Here is a 20,991-nt window from a genome sequence, read left to right as displayed (position 1 = left end):
GCACCTACAAGAGTTAGCTGACACTGTCCTCTTCTCTTCATAGCTGAGGATCCTTGAATACGTTAAGTGACCAACCCAAGACCACAAGACTGATGAAACCAAGTGCTTGAACTCAAGCTTCTGATTCCGAGTCCAGTCTTCTCTTTCCACTGCATAAAGATACTCGAGTCTCTTATCATCACCAACATCAAGTGTTGACTGAAAAAGATCATCCTTAGGGTCTTTCCCCCTCGAACATGCTATCATTCAGTAACTCTAGGATCCTTGTTAAAAAAAAAAACAACAGAAAACAGGGGAGGGAGGAAGGGATTGAAATATCTCCTCTCCCTCTCTTCACCTCCTCTGATGAACTCTGATTTTATTCTGTGATATATAAGACCTGAATGAAGGTGATTGAAGTAATTGGGTACATGGTTAGTGGTGGAATCTGGATGTGAACCTCAGTCATGGTCTTGCCATTGTTCCATGAAGACAGGAAATATCTGTAAACCTATTTGGAAGCAACTTTAAAATTGTTGCATGTGGTTGGGTCTGACAGAATCACTTGAATGAAGAGAAAAATGTAACTTTTTCCTGTGAATTTTCAGGGAAATGCAATTATTTCCTTTCACGTGGTATAAAAGCTTTTCAGAGGAATTAAGCATGCATAAGCCAACACATGCAGAGACAACCTGAGCCTTTAGTCGCAGCTCATGCTCTAGTTATAATATGTTTTTAAATTCCATTATAGCTACAGAGAAGGAGGAAAGGACTTAACATCAGGTTCAAGGGATTATAATACATTATCTCACTTAATCCTCTCATCAGACCTGTGAGGTAGATGTTCTTATCACATCTTACAGAAGAGGAAGTCAAGGTCTAGAGAAATTAAGCAATCTGCCCAAAATTGCAAAGTTACCATGTTTCCTAAATGGGATCCAGACACCAGGGCATACGTTTCTTCAACCATGAGGATGTCTCTTTTCCTTAATGTAGCCGCTTCCTTTCCTGTGTTCTTTTAAATTAAGTTTTAATTATTCTGCTTTATCTTAGTCTATTGAAGGTCCCAGAATATGTTAGAGAAGGATGCATGTCGGAGACCATCTAGTTTAAACTCTTACTTTTATAAAAGAGGAAACAGGGTACAGGGGAAGTATGGCCCAAGGTCACATGGAGAATTCATATGACAGTGGGACGTAAAATTAAAACTCAATTTCTTGAATTCTAGTTCAAAGTATCCTACTACTTAGTGACCCTGGTGTGTCAGTGAAGAGAGAAAAAAAAAGAAGAAATAATCTCTAATGACTTCTCACCCATAAGTGAAAAAGGAGTGGCTGGGCGTGGTGGCTTATACCTGTGATCCCAGCAATTTGGCAGGCCTAGGTGGGTGGATCGCCTGAGGTCAGGAGTTCGAGACCAGCTTAGCTAACATGATGAAACCCCATCTCTACGAAAAATACAAAATATTAGTTGGGTGTGGTGACAGGCACCTGTAATCCCAGCTACTCGGGAGGCTGAAGCAGGAGAATCACTTGAACCCAGGAGGTGGAGGTTACAGTGAGCTGAGATCACGCCATAGCACTCCAGCGTGGGCAAGAGGGAGTCTCCATCTCAAAAAAAAAAAAAAAAAAAAAAAAAAGTTACAAAGAATGAAACCCCGTTAAGTAAAATCAGCTATGATTCCTGCTATACTGAAAGCTGACAGTGAAGACCTTCATCGATACTTTTCTAAATGAGTAGATAATTATAAACTGAGATAAGTACAGTAAGGGTGTGTGACAGAAGCACATGTCTTAGACTGGGAGTGTACAGTTCAGTGGAGAGCGAAGAGGGAAAATTCCAGGCTGAGATAAGTCCCTACGGGTCAAAAAGAGTGGAAGTAGGTACATTGAGTCTGGAGCTCAGAGAGAGGAGGGGGAAGGAGTGAGGGGTACAGGAGTGGAGGGTGAATTGGTGAGATGAGGATGAGGAGGAAAATAAGAGCCAGACAGTCATGGCCTTATGTAGGCTCTGTAAAGCGTTTACTCAAAGTTTAACAGGAAGCCATTAAGAGTGGTATATATTGGTGACACAATCAGCTTTGAGCTTTTAAAGGATCACCTTTGTGTTTGTAAACAATTTCTAGATTTTAAAGCAGTAGACAAAGGACAGAGATTATATAGAGAAATGAGAAAGCTTCCACAAAGTGTACATGGAAACCAGTCTTTCTGCCTTAGCTCAAACTGTGTGATGAAGGCAGCAAGTGCTTGGGAACCCAGAGAGTCAAGGGATGGCCATGGCTTGGAGGATATGGAGCAATTCAAGTGGGCTAAAATCTGAAGTCCGTAGCAGGAAGGGATGGCTTCACGTTCAGTCAGCAAATTGCTATTTAGCTGCAATTACCTCTTCACCTTAGCTCATCTGTTCTCTGATGGATGCTGTTTTTTCTGTTTCTAAATTCCCTTTTCCTTCTCTCTGGAGACGGGTGAATGATGTAGTCTGGGTATTTGTTCCCTCCAAATCTCATGTTGAAATGTAATCCCCAGTGTTGGAGGTAGGGCCTGGTGGGAGGTGTTTGGATCATGGGGGCAGATCCCTCATGAATAGCTTGGTACTGTCCTCTCAATAGTGAATGAGTTCTCCTGAGATATGGTTGTTTAAAAGTGTGTGGCACTCCCCCTTTGCTGTCTTGTTACTGCTTTTGACATGTGATATCCCTGTTCCCCTTCACTCTCTGCCATGATTGGAAGCTTCCTAAGGCCTCGCCAAAAGCTGAGCAGATGTCGGTGCCATGCTTGTACGGCCTGCAGAACTGTGAGCCAAAATAAACTTTATTTCCATATAAATTACCCAGCCTCAGATACTTCTTTATAGCAAGATAAGAATGGCTTAATACAGGCTGGGCGTGGTGGTGGCTCACGCCTGTAAACCCAGCATTTTAGGAGGCCTGAGGCAGGTGGATCACAAGGTCAGGAGATCGAGACCATCCTGGCTAACATGGTGAAACCCCATCTCTACTAAAAATACAAAAAATTAGCCAGGTGTGGTGGTGGGCACCTATAGTCTCAGCTACTCGGGAGGCTGAGGCAGGAGAATGGCGTGAACCCGGGAAGCAGAGCTTGCAGTGAGCCAAGATTGCGCCACTGCACTCCAACCTGGGCAACAGAGTGAGACTCTGTCTCAAAAAAAAAAAAAAAAAAAAAAAAAAAAAAGAATGGCTTAATACAGGAAATTGGTACTGAAGAGTGGGGCATAGCTATAAAGATATCTTAAAATGTGGAGTCAACTTTGGAACTGGGTAATGGGCAAAGACTGGAAGAATTTAAAGGGCTCAGAAGAAAACAAGAAGATGAAGGAAAGTTTGGAACTTCTTAGATTCTGGCTAAATGGTTGTGACCAAAAGGCTGATAGTGATATGGCCAATGAAGTCCAGGGTGATAAAGTCTCAGATGGAAATGGGGAACTTATTGGGAACTGGGGCAAAGGTCACCCTTGCTATAACTCAGTGAAGAAATTGGGTGCATTGTGTTTATGTCCTGGGGATCTGTGGAAGTTTGAACGTAAGAGTGATGACTTAGAGTATCTAGTAGAGGAAACCTCTCAGCAGCAAAGTGTTGCTTAGAAATTTTCTTTTTTTTTTTTTTTTTGAGACGGAGTCTCCCTGTGTCGCCCAGGCTGGAGTGCAGTGGTACCATCTTGGCTCACTACAAGCTCCGCCTCCTGGGTTCACGCCATTCTCCTGCCTCAGCCTCCTGAGCAGTTGGGACCACAGGCATCCACCACCATGCCCGGCTAATTTTTTAGTATTTTAGTAGAGTCGGGGTTTCACCGTGTTAGCCAGGATGGTCTCGATCTCCTGACCTTGTGATCCACCTGCCTCAACCTCCCAAAGTGCTGGGGTTACAGGCGTGAGCCACTGCCCCTGGCCTACTTAGAAATTTCTAAACTAGGATATGGCCTGTCTGCTTCTAACAGCCTATGCTCAGGGGTAAAGAAATGACTTAAAGTTGGAACCTATGTTTAAAATGGAAGTAGAGTCTAAAAATTTGGAAAATTTGCAGCCTGGCCTTGTGGCAGAGAAGGAATCCAAGTAGGCTGCAGAGCAATCATTGCTAGAGAGATTAGCATGACGAAAAAGGAGCCAAGTGCTAATATTCGAGACAATAGGAAAAAGGCCTTGAGGGCATTTCAGAGATCTGTGAAACAGCCCTTCCCATCACAGGTGCAGAAGTTTGGTGCACTAGGCCCAGAGGTTTTATGGGCCAGGCCACAGCCACACTGCTATGTACAGCTTTGGGACACTGCTGCCCGCATCCTGGCCACTCTGCTCTGACTCTAGCCTTGGCTCAAAGGGACCAAGATACAGCTTGGGCCACCACTCCAGAGGGCACAAGCCATAAGCCTTAGTGGTTTCCATGTCATGTTAAGCCTGCAGGCACGCAGAATGCAAGATTGAGGGAGCCTGGGCACTTCCACCTAGATTTCAGAGGATGTGTTAGAAACCCTAGGTTCCCAGGCAGAAGCATGATACAGGGGCAGAGCCCTTGCAGAGAACCTCTACTAGGGCAATGCCAAGGGAAAATGTGGGGTTGGAGTCCTCACACACAGTCCCCACTGGGGCACTGCTGGGTGATGCTGTGGGAGTGGGGCTGCTGCTCTCCAGACCCCAGAATGGTAGATGCACTGGCAGCTGGCACCCTGAGCCTGGAAAAGCTGCAGACACTCAACTCCCCAACCCATGAGATCAGCCACATGGGCTACTCCCAGGGAAGCTGCAGAGGCAGGGCTGTCTGTGGCCTTGGGAGCCTACCTCTTGAACCAGCTTGCAGGACATGGAATCAAAGATTATGTTGCAGCTTTAAGGCGTAATGTCTTCCATGCTCAATTGCAGACTTGTGTGGGACCTGTTGCTTTTTTTTTTGTCAGAGCTGTTTGAACCAGAACAATTCCATCTTGTACAGGGGCTGGGTAACATAAGACTGAGACCTACTGAGCTGCATTCCTAGGAGGTTAGGAATTCTAAGTCATAGGAGGAGATAGGAGTTTGGCACAAGATACAGGTAGCAAAGACCTTGCCGATAAAACAGGTTGCAGTAAAGAAGTTGGCCCAAACCCACAAAGCCAAAATGGTGATATGGTTTGGCTCTGTGTCCCCAACCAAATCTCATCTCAAATTATAATTCCCATAATCCCCGCATGTTGAGGGCAGGACCTGGTGGGAGGTGATTGGATTATGGAGTCAATTTCCCCTATGCTGTTCTCGTGATACTGAGTGAGTTCTCATAAGATCCGATGGTTTTATAAGTGTTTGGAAGTTCCTCCTACACACATGCTCATTCTCTCCTGCAGCCTTACGAAGACGGTACTTGCTTTCCTTTCTGCCATGATTGTAAGTTTCCTGAGGCTTCCCCAGCTATGCAGAACTGTGAGTCAATTAAACCCTTTTTCTTTATAAATTACCCAGTCTTGGGCAGTTCTTTACAGCAGTGTGAGAACAGACTAATACAGATGGCGATGAGAGTGACCTCTGATTGTCCTCACTGCTCATTATATGCTAATTATAATGCATTAGCATGCCAAGAGACACTTCCACCATGACCCAAACAGTCACGTCTGTGCCTGTCTCAGCACCATGACAGTTTACAGATGGCATGGCAACGTCTAAAATGTACCCCATATGGACTAACAAGGGGAGGAACCCTCAGCTCGGGGGATTGCCTACCTCGTTCCCAGAAAACTTGTGAATAATTCACCCCTTGTTTAACATATAATTAAGAAATAACTATTAAGTATCCTTAGTCCAGCAGCCCAAGCTGCTGTTCTGCCTATGGAGTAGGCATTCTTTATTCTGTTACTTTCTTAATACAATTGCTTTTACTTTACTGTATGGACTCGCCTGGAATTCTTTCTTGTACGAGGTCCAGAGCCTTCTCTTGGGTCTGGATTGGGACCCAATCCTGGTAACATTTTGACCAATTTCTCCCTTCTGGAATAGGAATGTTTACACAATGCCTGTATCACTTTTGAATCTTGGAAGTAAATAATTTGTTTTTGACTTTACAGCCTCATAGGTGGAAGGAACTTGACTTGAATCCCAGACGAGACTTTGGACTTTGGGACTTTTGGGTTGGGGCTGGAATGAGTTAAAATTTGGGGGGATTATTGGGAAGACACGATTTTATTTTCAGTGCAATGTGAGAAGCACTGAGATTTGGGGGGCCAAGGGTGGAATAATACAGTTTGGATGTTTGCCCCTCCAAATCTCACATTGAAATGTAATCCCCAGTGTTGAAGGTGAGGCCTGCTGGGAAATGTTTGGATCATGGGGACAGATCCCTTGTGAATAGCTCAGTGCTGTCCTCTCAATAGGGACTGAGTTCTCACAAGACCTTGTTGTTTAGAAGTGTGCGGTACCTCTTCCCTCACTGTCTTGCTCCTGCTCTCACCACATGGCATGCCTGGCCCTCTTTGCCTTCTGCCATTATTGGAAGCTTCGTGAGGCCCTCACCAGACACAGATGGTGGTGTCATACTTTTTGTACAGCCTGCAAAACCATAAACCAAAATAAACTTCTTTTCCTTGTAAATTACTCAGTCTTAGGTATTTCTTTATGGCAGCACAAGTATGGCCTAATACAGTGATGAACAGGACTGCCTCCTCTTTCTCTTCTTTCTTGGAGACCTGTCCTCCTTTCCCTCTTCATGGATGCCCTTTAAAAATCAGAGTTTCTCAGAGAGCTTCCGTGTGGAAGCAGTCATGTCTGTGCCCGTCTGTCACTTTTCTTCTGACTAATTCTGGTTATCTCATCAAAAGCGCATTTTAAAGAAATTCCCTTTCCTTTTGAGTCATTTTCTTTAGTGGAGTCAAGGTTATCTCTGGTCTGAACTTGTTTTTCAACTTCCAAGAATAGCTTGTATTACTTTTTTTCAGATTCTAAAACATGTTCTTTAAATTTTGCTGAGGAAATATAAAAATATAAAGAAGAAAGGAAAATCTGCAATTTAATAACTAGAGATAATCATTCTTATGACTCCATTGTCTTTTCTTTCGGTCTTTCTTTTTTTCAAGGCATATATAGATTTGGTTTTAGACAATTAGGACACTCATACTTTTTTTGATATTTGCTTTCCTGAAATCTAGAGAACATACATGTGGTAGACAGGGCTCACCAAATACCTGCTCATTTGAGAGATTACTCTATTAATGTCTGTCTTCTTTTCCTGGTCTCCCTTGCAGTTTAAGCTGGGGACATGTGTTTTTTTCTGGCCAGTGAACTCTGAGAGGAAGTGATAGATGATGTGTTACCTGTCTTGGCTGATGCAATCAAGGGCCAGTGTATGCCTGTGTCACATAAACTTGCCCTGATGCAGCAACTTTGGAAGTCACGTGTTCTAGAGAATGTGCTACAAATGAATTAGGTGTGGTTGCAAATGCATGAGAATAGAATGACCTGTATTAGATGTAATAAGTCACTGAGATTTTGGAATTTATTTGTTACAGTAATATAACCTAGCCTATTCTGACTAATCCTATGTATGACTCGCCTTCCCTTCTTTATCACAAACTCCAAGATGACATTCACTTTATCTCAAATTCCTCTTTCACAAATCATTTTATTCTTGGACAGAAATATGTTTAGATTAGCATTCCTCTGTCATATTCTCTACTCCCTGAGAGATGAACTTTCCAATAAGACAAACCCAGAAACTAATCAGAAGCTTTAATGTTGGCCAAATTTGGATTCCAGATTAAAGATAAATTAGCTGTGAAAATAAAATAGCCAGTAATAATGTTGGTACAGTTGAATTGATATCCCAGATACAAATCATGTAATAAACATATTACTAATCTAACATCTATATGGTGCTTTATAGTTTTTCAAAGCATTTTTCATAAACATAAATATAAGCATTCAATCTGATACAAGGCTTTTTATCCATTGCAAACAGTCAATAGTGAAGTCCTATGTCAATGCACAGTTCTCTCCTTCCTCCTTTTGGTGTGAACTCCTGGCTGCAGGGAGGAAGGGACCCTGGTTAGGGCAATTGTGGTGTAGGACCGGGAGGGGCAGATGTGGCATACAATGTGGCTGGAGAGGCAAGAGACTTGGATCCTCATCCTGGCTCTGATCCTAATGAGCTATGTGATGTCTGGCAATTCCCATATGTCTCTGGGCCTGCCTTATCTATGAAAGGAGGAGATTGGACTGGCTAACTACTGGGGTTCTTCCAGCCCCTGTTCATTCAGTATTTCATGACTACCCTGAACATGACCATGTTTTACTTCATGGCACCTCTATGCTCATGATAGATTGTGTTCGATTACTCAGGACCCATGCTAGACACATTCTCCTAAATAGATCTTTGTCTCGTGCACAGTCGAGTTACAAATACATATATGCTATACTCTTTCTGCTTTACTTCACTGGCAAATTTAACGTATCACTCTAAGTATAAATAGAGATTTTTCTTTTCTAGTATAGAAATATATAACAGTTGCTGATAAATTAGAAGGAAATGGCCATTTAGCCATGTGTGTTAAGTGATTATGACTTAGCTTTATTTTCTAGGAAGCTTGACATACCTAAACGACCATCGGTGACTTTGATGATCCTCAAGAAAAGGAGGCTTAGGTTTTTGAGTTTGAAAGTCTAGACAAGTTTTGGAGCATTTTGTTAAGAAAATGAACATCTAAAAATATACATGATTATCGCTTTCCCTTTCTGTACTCTTCCCTCCATGGGGTCTTTGTGCTGCCTCTGATAAGCCATTGTATCTCCTGCAAGGTTGCTCAAAGGTACTGTAGCTCCCCAAGAGAGAACAAGCAGGATGAGAGAGTCTGAGCCTGGACTCAGGAACAGGACCCAGGGCCTGGGGGGAGCAGGTATTTCTGTAGAGCACAGTTCCCTGCAAACCTGCCTGGAGCCAGCTTGGTAACCTGTTTTACAGCTCTGTTATGCATGAGGCTTTGTGTTAAAAGCCTTGGGGAAAGAGGTGGCAAAGATTACCACTTGCCCTTAACAAGCTTTTAACTTGTGAGGAAGGCAGGTGGAGATGACTGTGGTGCCAGCAGAATAAAGAAGTGTTAGAGAGGAAGCAGAGGGATGGAGAGGGAGCAAGTGAGGCTAACAGAGTGAACACAGGGATGACTTCTTAGACTTTGCTATGTGTTAATTTGAAGAGTTAGATTTGCATAGTGGAGGGAGAATGGACATTCCAGGCTGAGAAAATAGAATGAGGAAAAGTGTAAGACATACATTTCATATCTGTTTCTCCTACTTAACTTTTTAGAGCTTCCATTGCCTCATCTGCAAAACTGGGATAGTAATTCTTGTTTTTTGTTTTGTTTTGTTTTGCTTTGTTTTTTTTTTTGTTGTTGTTGTTGTTTTTTGAGACGGAGTCTCGCTGTCACCCAGGCTGGAGTGCAGTGGCACGATCTCGGCTCATAGCAACCTCCACCTCCCAGGTTCAAGTGATTCTCCTGCATTAGCCTCCTAAGTAGCTGGGATTACAGGCATGCACCACCACACCCGGCTATTTTTGTATTTTTAGTAGAGATGAGGTTTCACCATGTTGATCAGGTTGGTCTTGAACTCCTGACCTCAGGTGATCCACCCGCCTTGGCCTCCCATAGTGCTGGGATTAAAGGTATGGGCCACTGAGCCTAGCCCTGGGGTAGTAATTCTTACTTCACAGGGTTTTGGAAGGATGAAATAAAATTGTATTTGTGAGACTGTTTGGTTTAGTGTCAGTTTCCTTTTCTTTCTCTCCAAATGTCCAGCCTTCCCCAATCTCTACACCTTTGCTCAATCTATTCTTCCTTTCAGATTTAGTCTCTCTCTCCCACCCATGGAATTTAGACCTTTCTTGGCCCTACTAGTCCATATCCTTCCTTGACATAGGATGGAAAGCATAGACTTACTGCGGGGAATGTCAAATGTGGCTGGCCAAAAATAGAGTTAAAGCCCAATAAATTTGGAGTAGAGTGCAAGCTTGTCAATAGTAGGTATAAAAGGCTGGAATAATTATTGAGGGTTATCAGTTCGTTCATTAATTCATTCACTCACTCCTTCATTCATAAAAGATGAGGCTTTTTGATTCAGTAACATGCTTGGACCTAAGGACTCTGTGGGAAATAAGAAAAGCATGGTTCCTAACCCCATGGTGCATCCCTACTAGCAGAGAAACCATAAATTACACGTATAATCATGGTTGGGTGGCACATTAGTGTGTTTGTGCTGCTATAACAAAATACCATAGACTCGATGGTTTATGAACAATAGAAATTTATTTCTCACAGTTCTAGAGGCTGGGAAGTTCAAGTGCCAGCATATTGGGCACCTGGCAAGGGTCTGCTTTTTGTGTCATAGACCATACCTTCTTGTTGCATCCTTACACGGTGGAGGGGACAAGGGAGCCCTCAGGGGTCTCTTTTATAAGGCTACTAATCCCATTCATGAGGGCTCTGCCTCCCAAAGAGGCTTCCTCCAAATATTACCACATTTGGGACTAGGTTTTTTTTTTTTTTTTTTTTTTTTTTTTTTTTGGTTTGCAGTCTGTACTTGAGTAGTGTTTATTTGGTGGACTTTAGTGAAGCCCTTCATACATATTAATCTCTTCACAGTTGTGTGTGTTTTTTTAACTGCTCTCTCTTGGCACATGGAAAGTAATCAGTAGCTGACTGAATGAATAGAACAGATGCAGGATTTGGCTTAATATCCCTCCATGTTTCTCATTGCACCTAGAATAATATACAAATATCTTAACTCCACATAAGATTTCACTTGTGATCTGTCTCCAATCTTACTCACTAACTGCTCCATTCTCCCTCTCACTAACTGCAGTTCACTTGCACTGTCTTCTTCCATTTCCATGAACTCTTAATTATCTTCCTTATCTCAAGTTCCTGTCCTAAAATCCTCCCCTTTTTCTTTTTTTTTTATTCTTTTTTTTTTATTATTATTATACTTTAAGTTCTAGGGTACATGTGCATAACGTGCAGGTTTGTTACATATGTATATTTGTGCCATGTTGGTGTGCTGCACCCATCAACTCGTCAGCACCCATCAATTCATCATTTATATCATGTATAACTCCCCAATGCAATCCCTCCCCCCCGCCCCATGATAGGCCCCAGTGTGTGATGTTCCCCTTCCCGAGTCCAAGTGATCTCATTGTTCAGTTCCCACCTATGAGTGAGAACATGCGGTGTTTGGTTTTCCGTTCTTGTGATAGTTTGCTAAGAATGATGGTTTCCAGCTGCATCCATGTCCCTACAAAGGACGCAAACTCATCCTTTTTTTATGGCTGCAGAGTATTCCATGGTGTATATGTGCCACATTTTCTTAATCCAGTCTGTCACAGATGGACATTTGGGTTGATTCCAAGTCTTTGCTATTGTGAATAGTGCCGCAATAAACATACGTGTGCATGTGTCTTTGTAGTAGAATAATTTATAATCCTTTGGGTATATACCCAGTAGTGGGATTGCTGGGTCATATGGTACATCTAGTTCTAGATCCTTGAGGAATTGCCATACTGTTTTCCATAATGGTTGAACTAGTTTACAATCCCACCAACAGTGTAAAAGTGTTCCTATTTCTCCACATCCTCTCCAACAACTGTTGTTTCCTGACTTCTTAATGATTGCCATTCTAACTGGTGTGAGATGGTATCTCATTGTGGTTTTGATTTGCATTTCTCTGATGGCGAGTGACGATGAGCATTTTTTCATGTGTCTGTTGGCTGTATGAATGTCTTCTTTTGAGAAATGTCTGTTCATATCCTTTCCCCACTTTTTGATGGGGTTGTTTGTTTTTTTCTTGTATATTTGTTTGAGTTCTTTGTAGATTCTGGATATTAGCCCTTTGTCAGATGAGTAGGTTGCAAAAATTTTCTCCCATTCTGTAGGTTGCCTGTTCACTCTGATGGTAGTTTCTTTTGCTGTGCAGAAGCTCTTTAGTTTAATTAGATCCCATTTGTCAATTTTTGCTTTTGCTGCCGTTGCTTTTGGTGTTTTAGACATGAAGTCCTTGCCCATGCCTATGTCCTGAATGGTACTACCTAGATTTTCTTCTAGGGTTTTTATGGTATTAGGTCTAACATTTAAGTCTCAAATCCATCTTGAATTAATCTTCGTATAAGGAGTAAGGAAAGGATCCAGTTTCAGCTTTCTACTTATGGCTAGCCAATTTTCCCAGCACCATTTATTAAATAGGGAATCCTTTCCCCATTTCTTGTTTCTCTCAGGTTTGTCAAAGATCAGATGGCTGTAGATGTGTGGTATTATTTCTGAGGACTCTGTTCTGTTCCATTGGTCTATAGCTCTGTTTTGGTACCAGTGCCATGCTGTTTTGGTTACTGTAGCCTTGTAGTATAGTTTGAAGTCAGGTAGCGTGACGCCTCCAGCTTTGTCCTTTTGACTTAGGATTGTCTTGGCAATGCGGGCTCTTTTTTGGTTTCACATGAACTTTAAAGCAGTTTTTTCCAATTCTGTGAAGAAACTCCTTGGTAGCTTGATGGGGATGGCATTGAATCTATAAATAACCTTGGGCAGTATGGCCATTTTCACGATATTGATTCTTCCTATCCATGAGCATGGTATGTTCTTCCATTTGTTTGTGTCCTCTTTTATTTCACTGAGCAGTGGTTTGTAGTTCTCCTTGAAGAGGTCCTTTACATCCCTTGTAAGTTGGATTCCTCGGTATTTTATTCTCTTTGAAGCAATTGTGAATGGAAGTTCATTCCTGATTTGGCTCTCTGCTTGTCTGTTACTGGTGTATAAGAATGCTTGTGATTTTTGCACATTAATTTTGTATCCTGAGACTTTGCTGAAGTTGCTTATCAGCTTAAGGAGATTTTGGGCTGAGACGATGGGGTTTTCTAAATATACAATCATGTCATCTGCAAACAGGGACAATTTGACTTCTTCTTTTCCTAACTGAATACCCTTGATTTCTTTCTCTTGCCTGATTGCCCTAGCCAGAACTTCCAACACTATGTTGAATAGGAGTGGTGAGAGAGGGCATCCCTGTCTTGTACCAGTTTTCAAAGGGAATTTTTCTAGTTTTTGCCCATTCAGTATGATATTAGCTGTGGGTTTGTTATAAATAGCTCTTATTATTTTGAGGTACATTCCATCAATACCGAATTTATTGAGCGTTTTTAGCATGAAGGGCTGTTGAATTTTGTCAAAGGCCTTTTCTGCATCTATTGTGATAATCATGTGGTTCTTGTCTTTGGTTCTGTTTATATGCTGGATTACGTTTATTGATTTGCGAATGTTGAACCAGCCTTGCATCCCAGGGATGAAGCCCACTTGATCATGGTGGATAAGCTTTTTGATGTGCTGCTGAATCCGGTTTGCCAGTATTTTATTGAGGATTTTTGCATCGATGTTCATCAGGGATATTGGTCTAAAATTCTCTTTTTTTGTTGTGTCTCTGCCAGGCTTTGGTATCAGGATGATGTTGGCCTCATAAAATGAGTTAGGGAGGATTCCCTCTTTTTCTATTGATTGGAATCGTTTCAGAAGGAATGGTACCAGCTCCTCCTTGTACCTCTGGTAGAATTCAGCTGTGAATCCATCTGGTCCTGGACTTTTTTTGGTGGGTAGGCTATTAATTGTTGCCTCAATTTCAGAGCCTGCTATTGGTCTATTCAGGGATTCAACTTCTTCCTGGTTTAGTCTTGGGAGAGTGTAAGTGTCCAGGAAATTATCCATTTCTTCTAGATTTTCTAGTTGATTCGCGTAGAGGTGTTTATAGTATTCTCTGATGGTAGTTTGTATTTCTGTGGGGTCGGTGGTGATATCCCCTTTATCAAATTTTTATTGCATCTATTTGATTCCTCTCTCTTTTCTTCTTTATTAGTCTTGCTAGCGGTCTGTCAATTTTGTTGATCTTTTCAAAAAACCAACTCCTGGATTCATTGATTTTTTTGGAGGGTTTTTTGTGTCTCTGTCTCCTTCAGTTCTGCTCTGATCTTAGTTATTTCTTGCCTTCTGCTAGCTTTTGAATGTGTTTGCTTTTGCCTCTCTAGTTCTTTTAATTGTGATGTTAGAGTGTCAATTTTAGATACACATGGAAGCACTTAGGGACTAGGTTTTAACATATGAATTTTGGAGGGACACAGACATTCAGTCTATAGCAGGTGGTCATTAAGAAAGAAGTAATACAAGGTGCTATGAAGATATATACCGGGGAGACCCTGATTAGTTTAAAAAGTCAGAGAGAGTCCCTGAGAAAGCAACATCATGGATAGGAAGGGTAGGGATTAATCAGATGAAGGTGCAGGTAGAGATAGGGAGAGGGATTCATGTCTCAGGCAATGGGAACAGCACATGCAGAGGCCCCAACACTAGAAGGACTATGATGTGTTAGAGAACCTGAAGGAGGGCCAGGGAGGCAGAAGCCCAGAGAGCGAGGGGCAAGGGACATGAGATGAGGCTGAAGAGATGGACAAGGCCAGGCCATGGGCAACCTGTGAACATGTTAAGGGCAGTGGTTTATCCTGAAGGCAGTTTTGAGGTGCAGGAGAGCAAGCACATTGGATTTGTTTTTTAAAACAGTTTATATAAATTCCAAAGGAGAGGGCAAATGTGGGAGAAGGCGAATGCAGTCATCCAGGTGAGAGCCACGGGGATGTGCTTAAGAGATGCATCTTCTGGATATGCGTCCTGAGGGGAAAATGCTTGAGAAGTATCATGGGCCTCTGAGGTAACACCGGCAGGATTTCACCTGCATGAATTTAGAGTTCAGAAGAGGCAGATGGGCTGGAGATAGAGATGCGGCTTGTCTGCAGTGCGAGCTGTGGGAGTGGGTAGGGTGGCCAGGGAGGGTGTGCAGAGCGGGAAGGCACACCCAGCAGTTGACTCACCGGTGTTCACCCAGGACGGGGCAGATGAGGGCCCCTGGGAAGCAGAAGCCAGAAGGTGGGAGGGAATGTGGAGAGTGTGATGTCCTGGGGACAAGGGAGCCAACAGCTGTGGTTCATCCATGTAGAGATAAAATCGGTGTGGTACACACCTCCCTGTGAAGCCAAAATCATCACCGGCTCCTTATTGCTGCTGGTGTTCCTCATTGCTCCTTCCAGCAACCTCTGGCCTGATTTCAGAGCATCTTCTTCAATCATTCAGTGCTGTATTCTGCCCCCAGCTCTTTCTCAACTTAGAGGAAAATAGTCTGATAAAGTCTTCTATGAAAAATTCCTAGAACCTAACGTAGTACAACTTACAGGCACTTATGTCTTTCAAAAGATGAGTTTGGAAAAAGCAAGGCCTTACCTTAGGCCTGGGACCTTTGCCAAAGTGAGGGCTGTTGAACCACTGAAAAAAGTAAATGCATGGGTATTAGGTACAATGTAATTAAAAATTTTGAAAATTAAGATTAGGCATTGTAATATTTTATTCCATTAGCCAGATGTGGTGATGTACACCTGCAGTCATAGCTACTCAGGGGGCTGAGGCAGGAGGATGGCTTGAGCCCAGGAATTTGAGGTTACAGTGAGATATGATTGCACCATTGCATTCTGACCCTGGGCAACAGAGTGAGACCCAGTCTCAAATAAATAAATAAATAAAATTCTTTATTCCATACCTGAAAGCAATGTTAAAAAATCCGTAAAGTAGAAGAGTGCAGTAAAAAAATATATAAATGACAGACAGAGAGTCTATCTGTCAGAATAAGGAGAAAAGATTAGAGAGGTAGGTGGTGTAGGAGCAAATTGTGCTGGGCCTTCTACATTTGATATCTAGACTTTCATTAATGAGCAATGATGAACCACTAGAGTGTTTTCAGCAGAGCAGTGAGGGGACGCAGAAGATCCTGACAGTGATGAACACAACAGATTACCACATGAAGTGAGTGAAGGCTAGGAGATCAGTCTGCTCCAAGCACATGAAGGGAGATCCTGGGCCAGGGGAAGCGGTGATGGGCCCACCAAACTGATGGGAGGGAGGGTGGGAGAATGGATCTGGGGAGGGAGGGCCATCTGGGTGTGCAGGAGAAGGGGGACTCTAGGGTAATATCAAGATCTTGAGTCTGGACCACAGAAATAGAGAAGTCTGGAGGAGGAAATGGTTTGGGGTGGAAAATGATGCTTTGGGCTTTAGACGATCTGAGTCACCATATAGGGCAGGCTTAACTGAATAGATAGGTATTTCCCCAATTTCCCCATAAGTGAGTTCTGCTTTGTCTGTGGACCCTGGGAATTTCTATAGACCTGAGCCAGGGGCATGGCTGAGTTTGGAAAGAAGGAGTTCTGAGAAACAGATAGAAAGAGTGGAAGTGACACATTTACCATCTCCTGGGTTTGAGGAAGGAAACTGAGCCTTCAGACTCTTGGTCTCAGATTTCCTCGAATGTAGCCTGAATAAGGCAGTGGGTTAAATTTCAAAGCCAAACTTCCAGTATTTAAAACCTGAGGGGGAAAGCGTGGGTCAGTAAGTGGTATTTTGGAACCAACAAAGCATTTGAAAAATTAAAAAATAAAAAGGCAGCTGGGCACAGAGGCCCACACCTGTAATCCCAGTGCTTTGGGAGGCTGAGGCGGCAGGATTGCTTGAGCTCAGGAGTTTGAGACAATACAGCAAGACTGGGCAACAAGGAAGACTCTGTCTCTACAAAAAATAAACAAAATTAGTTGGGCATGGTGGTACATGCCTGTGGTCCCAGCTACTCCTAGGCTGACGAGGGAGAATCGCTTGAGGCCAGGAGTTCAAGGCTTTACTGAGCTATGCTCATACCACTGCACTCTAGCCTGGGTGACAGAGCAAGACCTTGTCTCTAAAATAATAATCGTAATACATTTTTTTTTAAAGTAAAAGAAAAAATGGTCACATCTTCCTCATACCAAAATAAATTCCAAATAAGTTAAAGTCTTAAATATAATAAAGTTAAACCATAAAATTACTAGAAGAAAATAAAGGCAAATATTTAGATAATCCTGGGGATAAATTTCTTTGGAATGAATTTCCTTAAGATGAATTTCTAAAAGTGAAATTCAGGGTTCAAAGGTCTTTTCTTTGTCCTTTTCTTATTTTCCTTTCCTTTTCCTTTTCTCTTTCTCTTTCTCTCTTTCTCTTTCTTTCTCTCTCTCTCTTTCTTTCTCCCTTTCCTTTCCTTTCCTTTTTCCTTTCCTTTTTCCTTTCCTTTTTCCTTTCCTTTTTCCTTTCCTTTTTCCTTTCCTTTTTCCTTTCCTTTCCTTTCCTTTCCTTTCCTTTCCTTTCCTTTCCTTTTTCTTGTCTCTCTCTCTCTCTCAATCTTTTTTTTTTTTTTGTGAGACAGGGTCTCATTTTGTCACCCAGACTGGAGAACAGTGGCATGAACATGGCTTACAGCAGTCTTGACCTCCCAGGCTCAAGCGATACTCCTGCCTCAGTCTCTCGAGGAGTTGGGACCACAGGCACATGCCACCATGCCCAGCTAACGTTTCATATTTTTCATAGAGTCGAGGTCTTACTGTGTTACCCCAGGCTGGTCTCGAACTTCTGGGCTCAAACAATCCTCCCACCTTGGCCTCTCAAAGTGTTGGCATTACAGGTGTGAGCCACTGCACTCAGCCCAAAGTTCTCTTCAATTGTAAGGTTTTTGGTACTCTATTGCCAAATTGTCCTCCAAAAAGATTATGTCTTTTTACCCTCCTGCCAACATTATATAAAAGTGTCCACTTTTGTAGACTTTTACCAATGCTGACTACCTTTGGTTTCAAAAAAGCTTTCAGTAATTTTCTGTTAATTACTTTTACCCTTTTTTTATTGAGGATGTTCAACTTGTTATTGTTAGCATATTCTCTCTGGGCTCCATTGGACACCTTGGCAGCTCTTTGGGTAGTAGGTGCCTTTAGAAAAGTCCTTCTCATCTGGCCCTTTCTAAGCAAATCTAGTGAACAGAATTGGCTATATGCTCTGCATTGCTTAATACGTTTGATCCAGGGACTAGGACTCATTCCTTCATTACCATCCACTTGCATTGTCTTAAAGCAAGTCTCTGTTAATTTAATTTGGCATTTCCTGTCCTAGCTCTTCAGTTTTGTTAAAAAAGGCTTTAGAAAACTCCCAGTAGATGGTTATGTTGCTTCCTTTTAAAAAATTTTGGAGCTGTTTCCCTAGTCTAACCTTTTCCTCAGGGCAGAAGTTAAGTCCCTTCTACTGCATTCCTATGAAGATGGTGATTCAAGAGGCAGGGCACCGTCGCTTTGTGAAGCAGTCCACTCTGCAGCTCGACAGCTCTGTTACTAGAATGTTCTCCCTTCTGGGGAGCCAATATTTTGAGGTCCTCTGTGAGTCTCATCTGCTTATCTCATCTGTTTATGCCCTTGAAGATGCACAGGTCTGACACCACAAGGGAGCCCTTAGAAATTGGATGGCATTTCTTATGTGTCCCCAAGTCTTCTCCAACCGCTCCTCCCAGAGCTTGTTTCTTAAGCCCCTTGTGGAGCTGATTGCTTTCCTCAAGCAGCTCAGTTTTCCCCAGTCTGCCCCTGGTGGTCCTGAAATATGATTGATTCCTGAATACTCCAGGTGTGAAGGAGAGTGGGGCGTGGCCTTTCTGCTCATCGTGGTCTAGGTTTTAAATTGCTGTCCAGTGGAGCAGAGATGACTTTCTCAGTGAACCACATTTTTTTCCCCTCTAAATCCTTAGCAATTTTGTCTCCAGAGGCAAGACCTGGCCAAACCATTTGTGTTGAGGATTGAATCAAGGATGATTGAGGAGATGACAGTAGTCCCCCCTCATCTGAGGAGGGCATGTTCCAAGCCCCTCAGTGAATGCCTGAAACTGTGGATAGTATCCAACTCTATATATCTATGATTTTCCTATACATTCATACATGTCTATGGCAATGTTTAATTTATAAATTAGGCAAAGAGTCTGGGCGCGGTGGCTCAAGCCTATAATCCCAGCACTTTAGGAGGCCGAGGTGGGTGGATCACCTGAGGTTGGGAGTTCGAGACCAGCCTGACCAACATGGAGAAACCCCACCTCTACTAAAAATACAAAAATAGCTGGGCATGTCCCAGCTACTCGGGAGGCTGAGGCAGGAGAATCGCTTGAACCTGGGAGGCAGAAGTTGCGGTGAGCTGAGATCATGCCATTACACTCCAGCCTGGGCAGGAAAACTCCCACTCAAAAAAAAAAAAAAAAGAAAATTAGGCAAAGAAAGAAATTAACAGCAATAAGTAATAATGAAATAGAACAATTCTAACAATATACTGTAATAAAAGTTTTATGAATGTGGTCTGTTTCTCAAAATTACCTATTTTTTGGAGACAGGGTCTCACTTTATCACCCAGGCTGGAGTGCAGTGGTGTGATCACAGCTTACTGTTGCCGTGACCTCCTGGGACCAAGTGATCCTCCTACGTTAGCCCCCGGAATAGCTGGGACCACAGGCATGCACTACTGTATCTGGATAATTTTGTTTATTTTTTTGTAGAGAGAGGAAGTCTCACTATGTTTTCCAGGCTGGTTTTGAATGCCTGGGCCCAAGCAATCCTCCTGCCTTGGCCTCCCAAAGTGTTGGGATTACAAGTGTGAGCCATCATATCTGCCCCAAAATTATCTTAATTGTTCTATACCCACCCTTCTTCTTGTGTTGATGTGAGTTGATCCATTGTCTTCTTGATGAGATGAAATGAGGTGACTGATGTGGGCATTGTGATGCAGTGTTAGGCTGATATTGGCCTGATGATATGTCAGAAGGAGGATCATCTGCTTTGGTGATCCTGGATCATAGAGTCATGATGATATCAATGGTTGGATGTCAGGAGCAGACGATGTCAATGACTAATGATAAGCTCGACAGGTGGGATGGTGGCACAAGATTTTATCACACTACTCGGAGCACAATTTAAAACTTCTGAATTGTTTATTTTTATAATTTTTCATTAATATTTTCGGATTGCAGTTGACTGCGGGTAACTGAAACTGTGGAATGTGGAACTGTGGGAAAGTGAGGGAGTACTGTATTATGGAACCGTAACTCTATTCGGTAGGGGAACAGAATTCACATTTGTGGGGCCCAGGTCTCTGCATCAGTAGGTTTCCAGTTGTTTCATTTCTCGTTGTAGCAAGAACTTGGCTTTGGAGTCAGACAGATTGATGTTTTCTATCATTCTAAATGGGTGCAGCTACACCTTCCTCAGGAGGTAGTTCTGAAAATTTAACAAAATGTGAATTTCTTGGTAAAAAAAAAAAAAAAACCTCAAAAATACTCAGTTTCATTTCCTTTTTGTCTGATGTACTCCATAAAATGCTTGGAAATATGTTTCTGTCCTAGAAATGTCACTGATCTTTGTAATTCTGATTATCCACAAACCTTGGAAGATTCGCTGTTTCAATGTTCCTATTTTGCAGATAAGGAAATGGATCCCATGGTAAGTTAAGAGAGTTACTCATGGCTACTTAAGTAATATTTTACTAAGTGATAGGCCAGAGCTAGAGCCCAAGTCGCCTCCTTATCAATGCCCTGCCTTGTCTCTGTGCCTTCCTGTCTCTCTGTATGTGTATGTGCCTGTTGACACTAAGGCAAAGTTTAACCCAGTAGAACTACCGGTTTGTAATGAATTCCACTTGTAAATGACTGATCATTCAAGGAACAAGTATTTTCTCTATGGTTGACACCTGTTTTGGAGGCCAAAAATGACACAAATGTAACTTGAGACTCTCTGGGCCTCATTTTGCACTTATTAACATGTCCAAAATTAAAAGGACTGACCACACCAAATATTGGTGAGGATGTGGAAGCATGGGGCTTCCAAACCCATTGGGCTTGCCAGGACATCAGGCAATGACACTCACAGCCAACAAGCCTCACCCATGTATTCAGAGTTTCCAATCAGCTTTCCAGTTGCCCACGCTCAAAAATCTAATATTACTAAACATCTACAGAAAGTTTCTAGCAAGATAGAGATCAAAACAAAACAACCCAAAAAAGCAGAGAGGGGAAAAAAGACTTGGTAAAGAGAAGAAAACTTAAAAAAAAAGTCAGATGCAGTGGTTCACACCTGTAATCCCAACACTTTGGGAGGCTGAGGC

The sequence above is a fragment of the Rhinopithecus roxellana genome, chromosome 17 (assembly GCF_007565055.1).
Source record: "Rhinopithecus roxellana isolate Shanxi Qingling chromosome 17, ASM756505v1, whole genome shotgun sequence".
Classification (NCBI taxonomy): Eukaryota; Metazoa; Chordata; class Mammalia; order Primates; family Cercopithecidae; genus Rhinopithecus; species Rhinopithecus roxellana.
Note: the sequence above shows the minus strand (reverse complement) of the source record.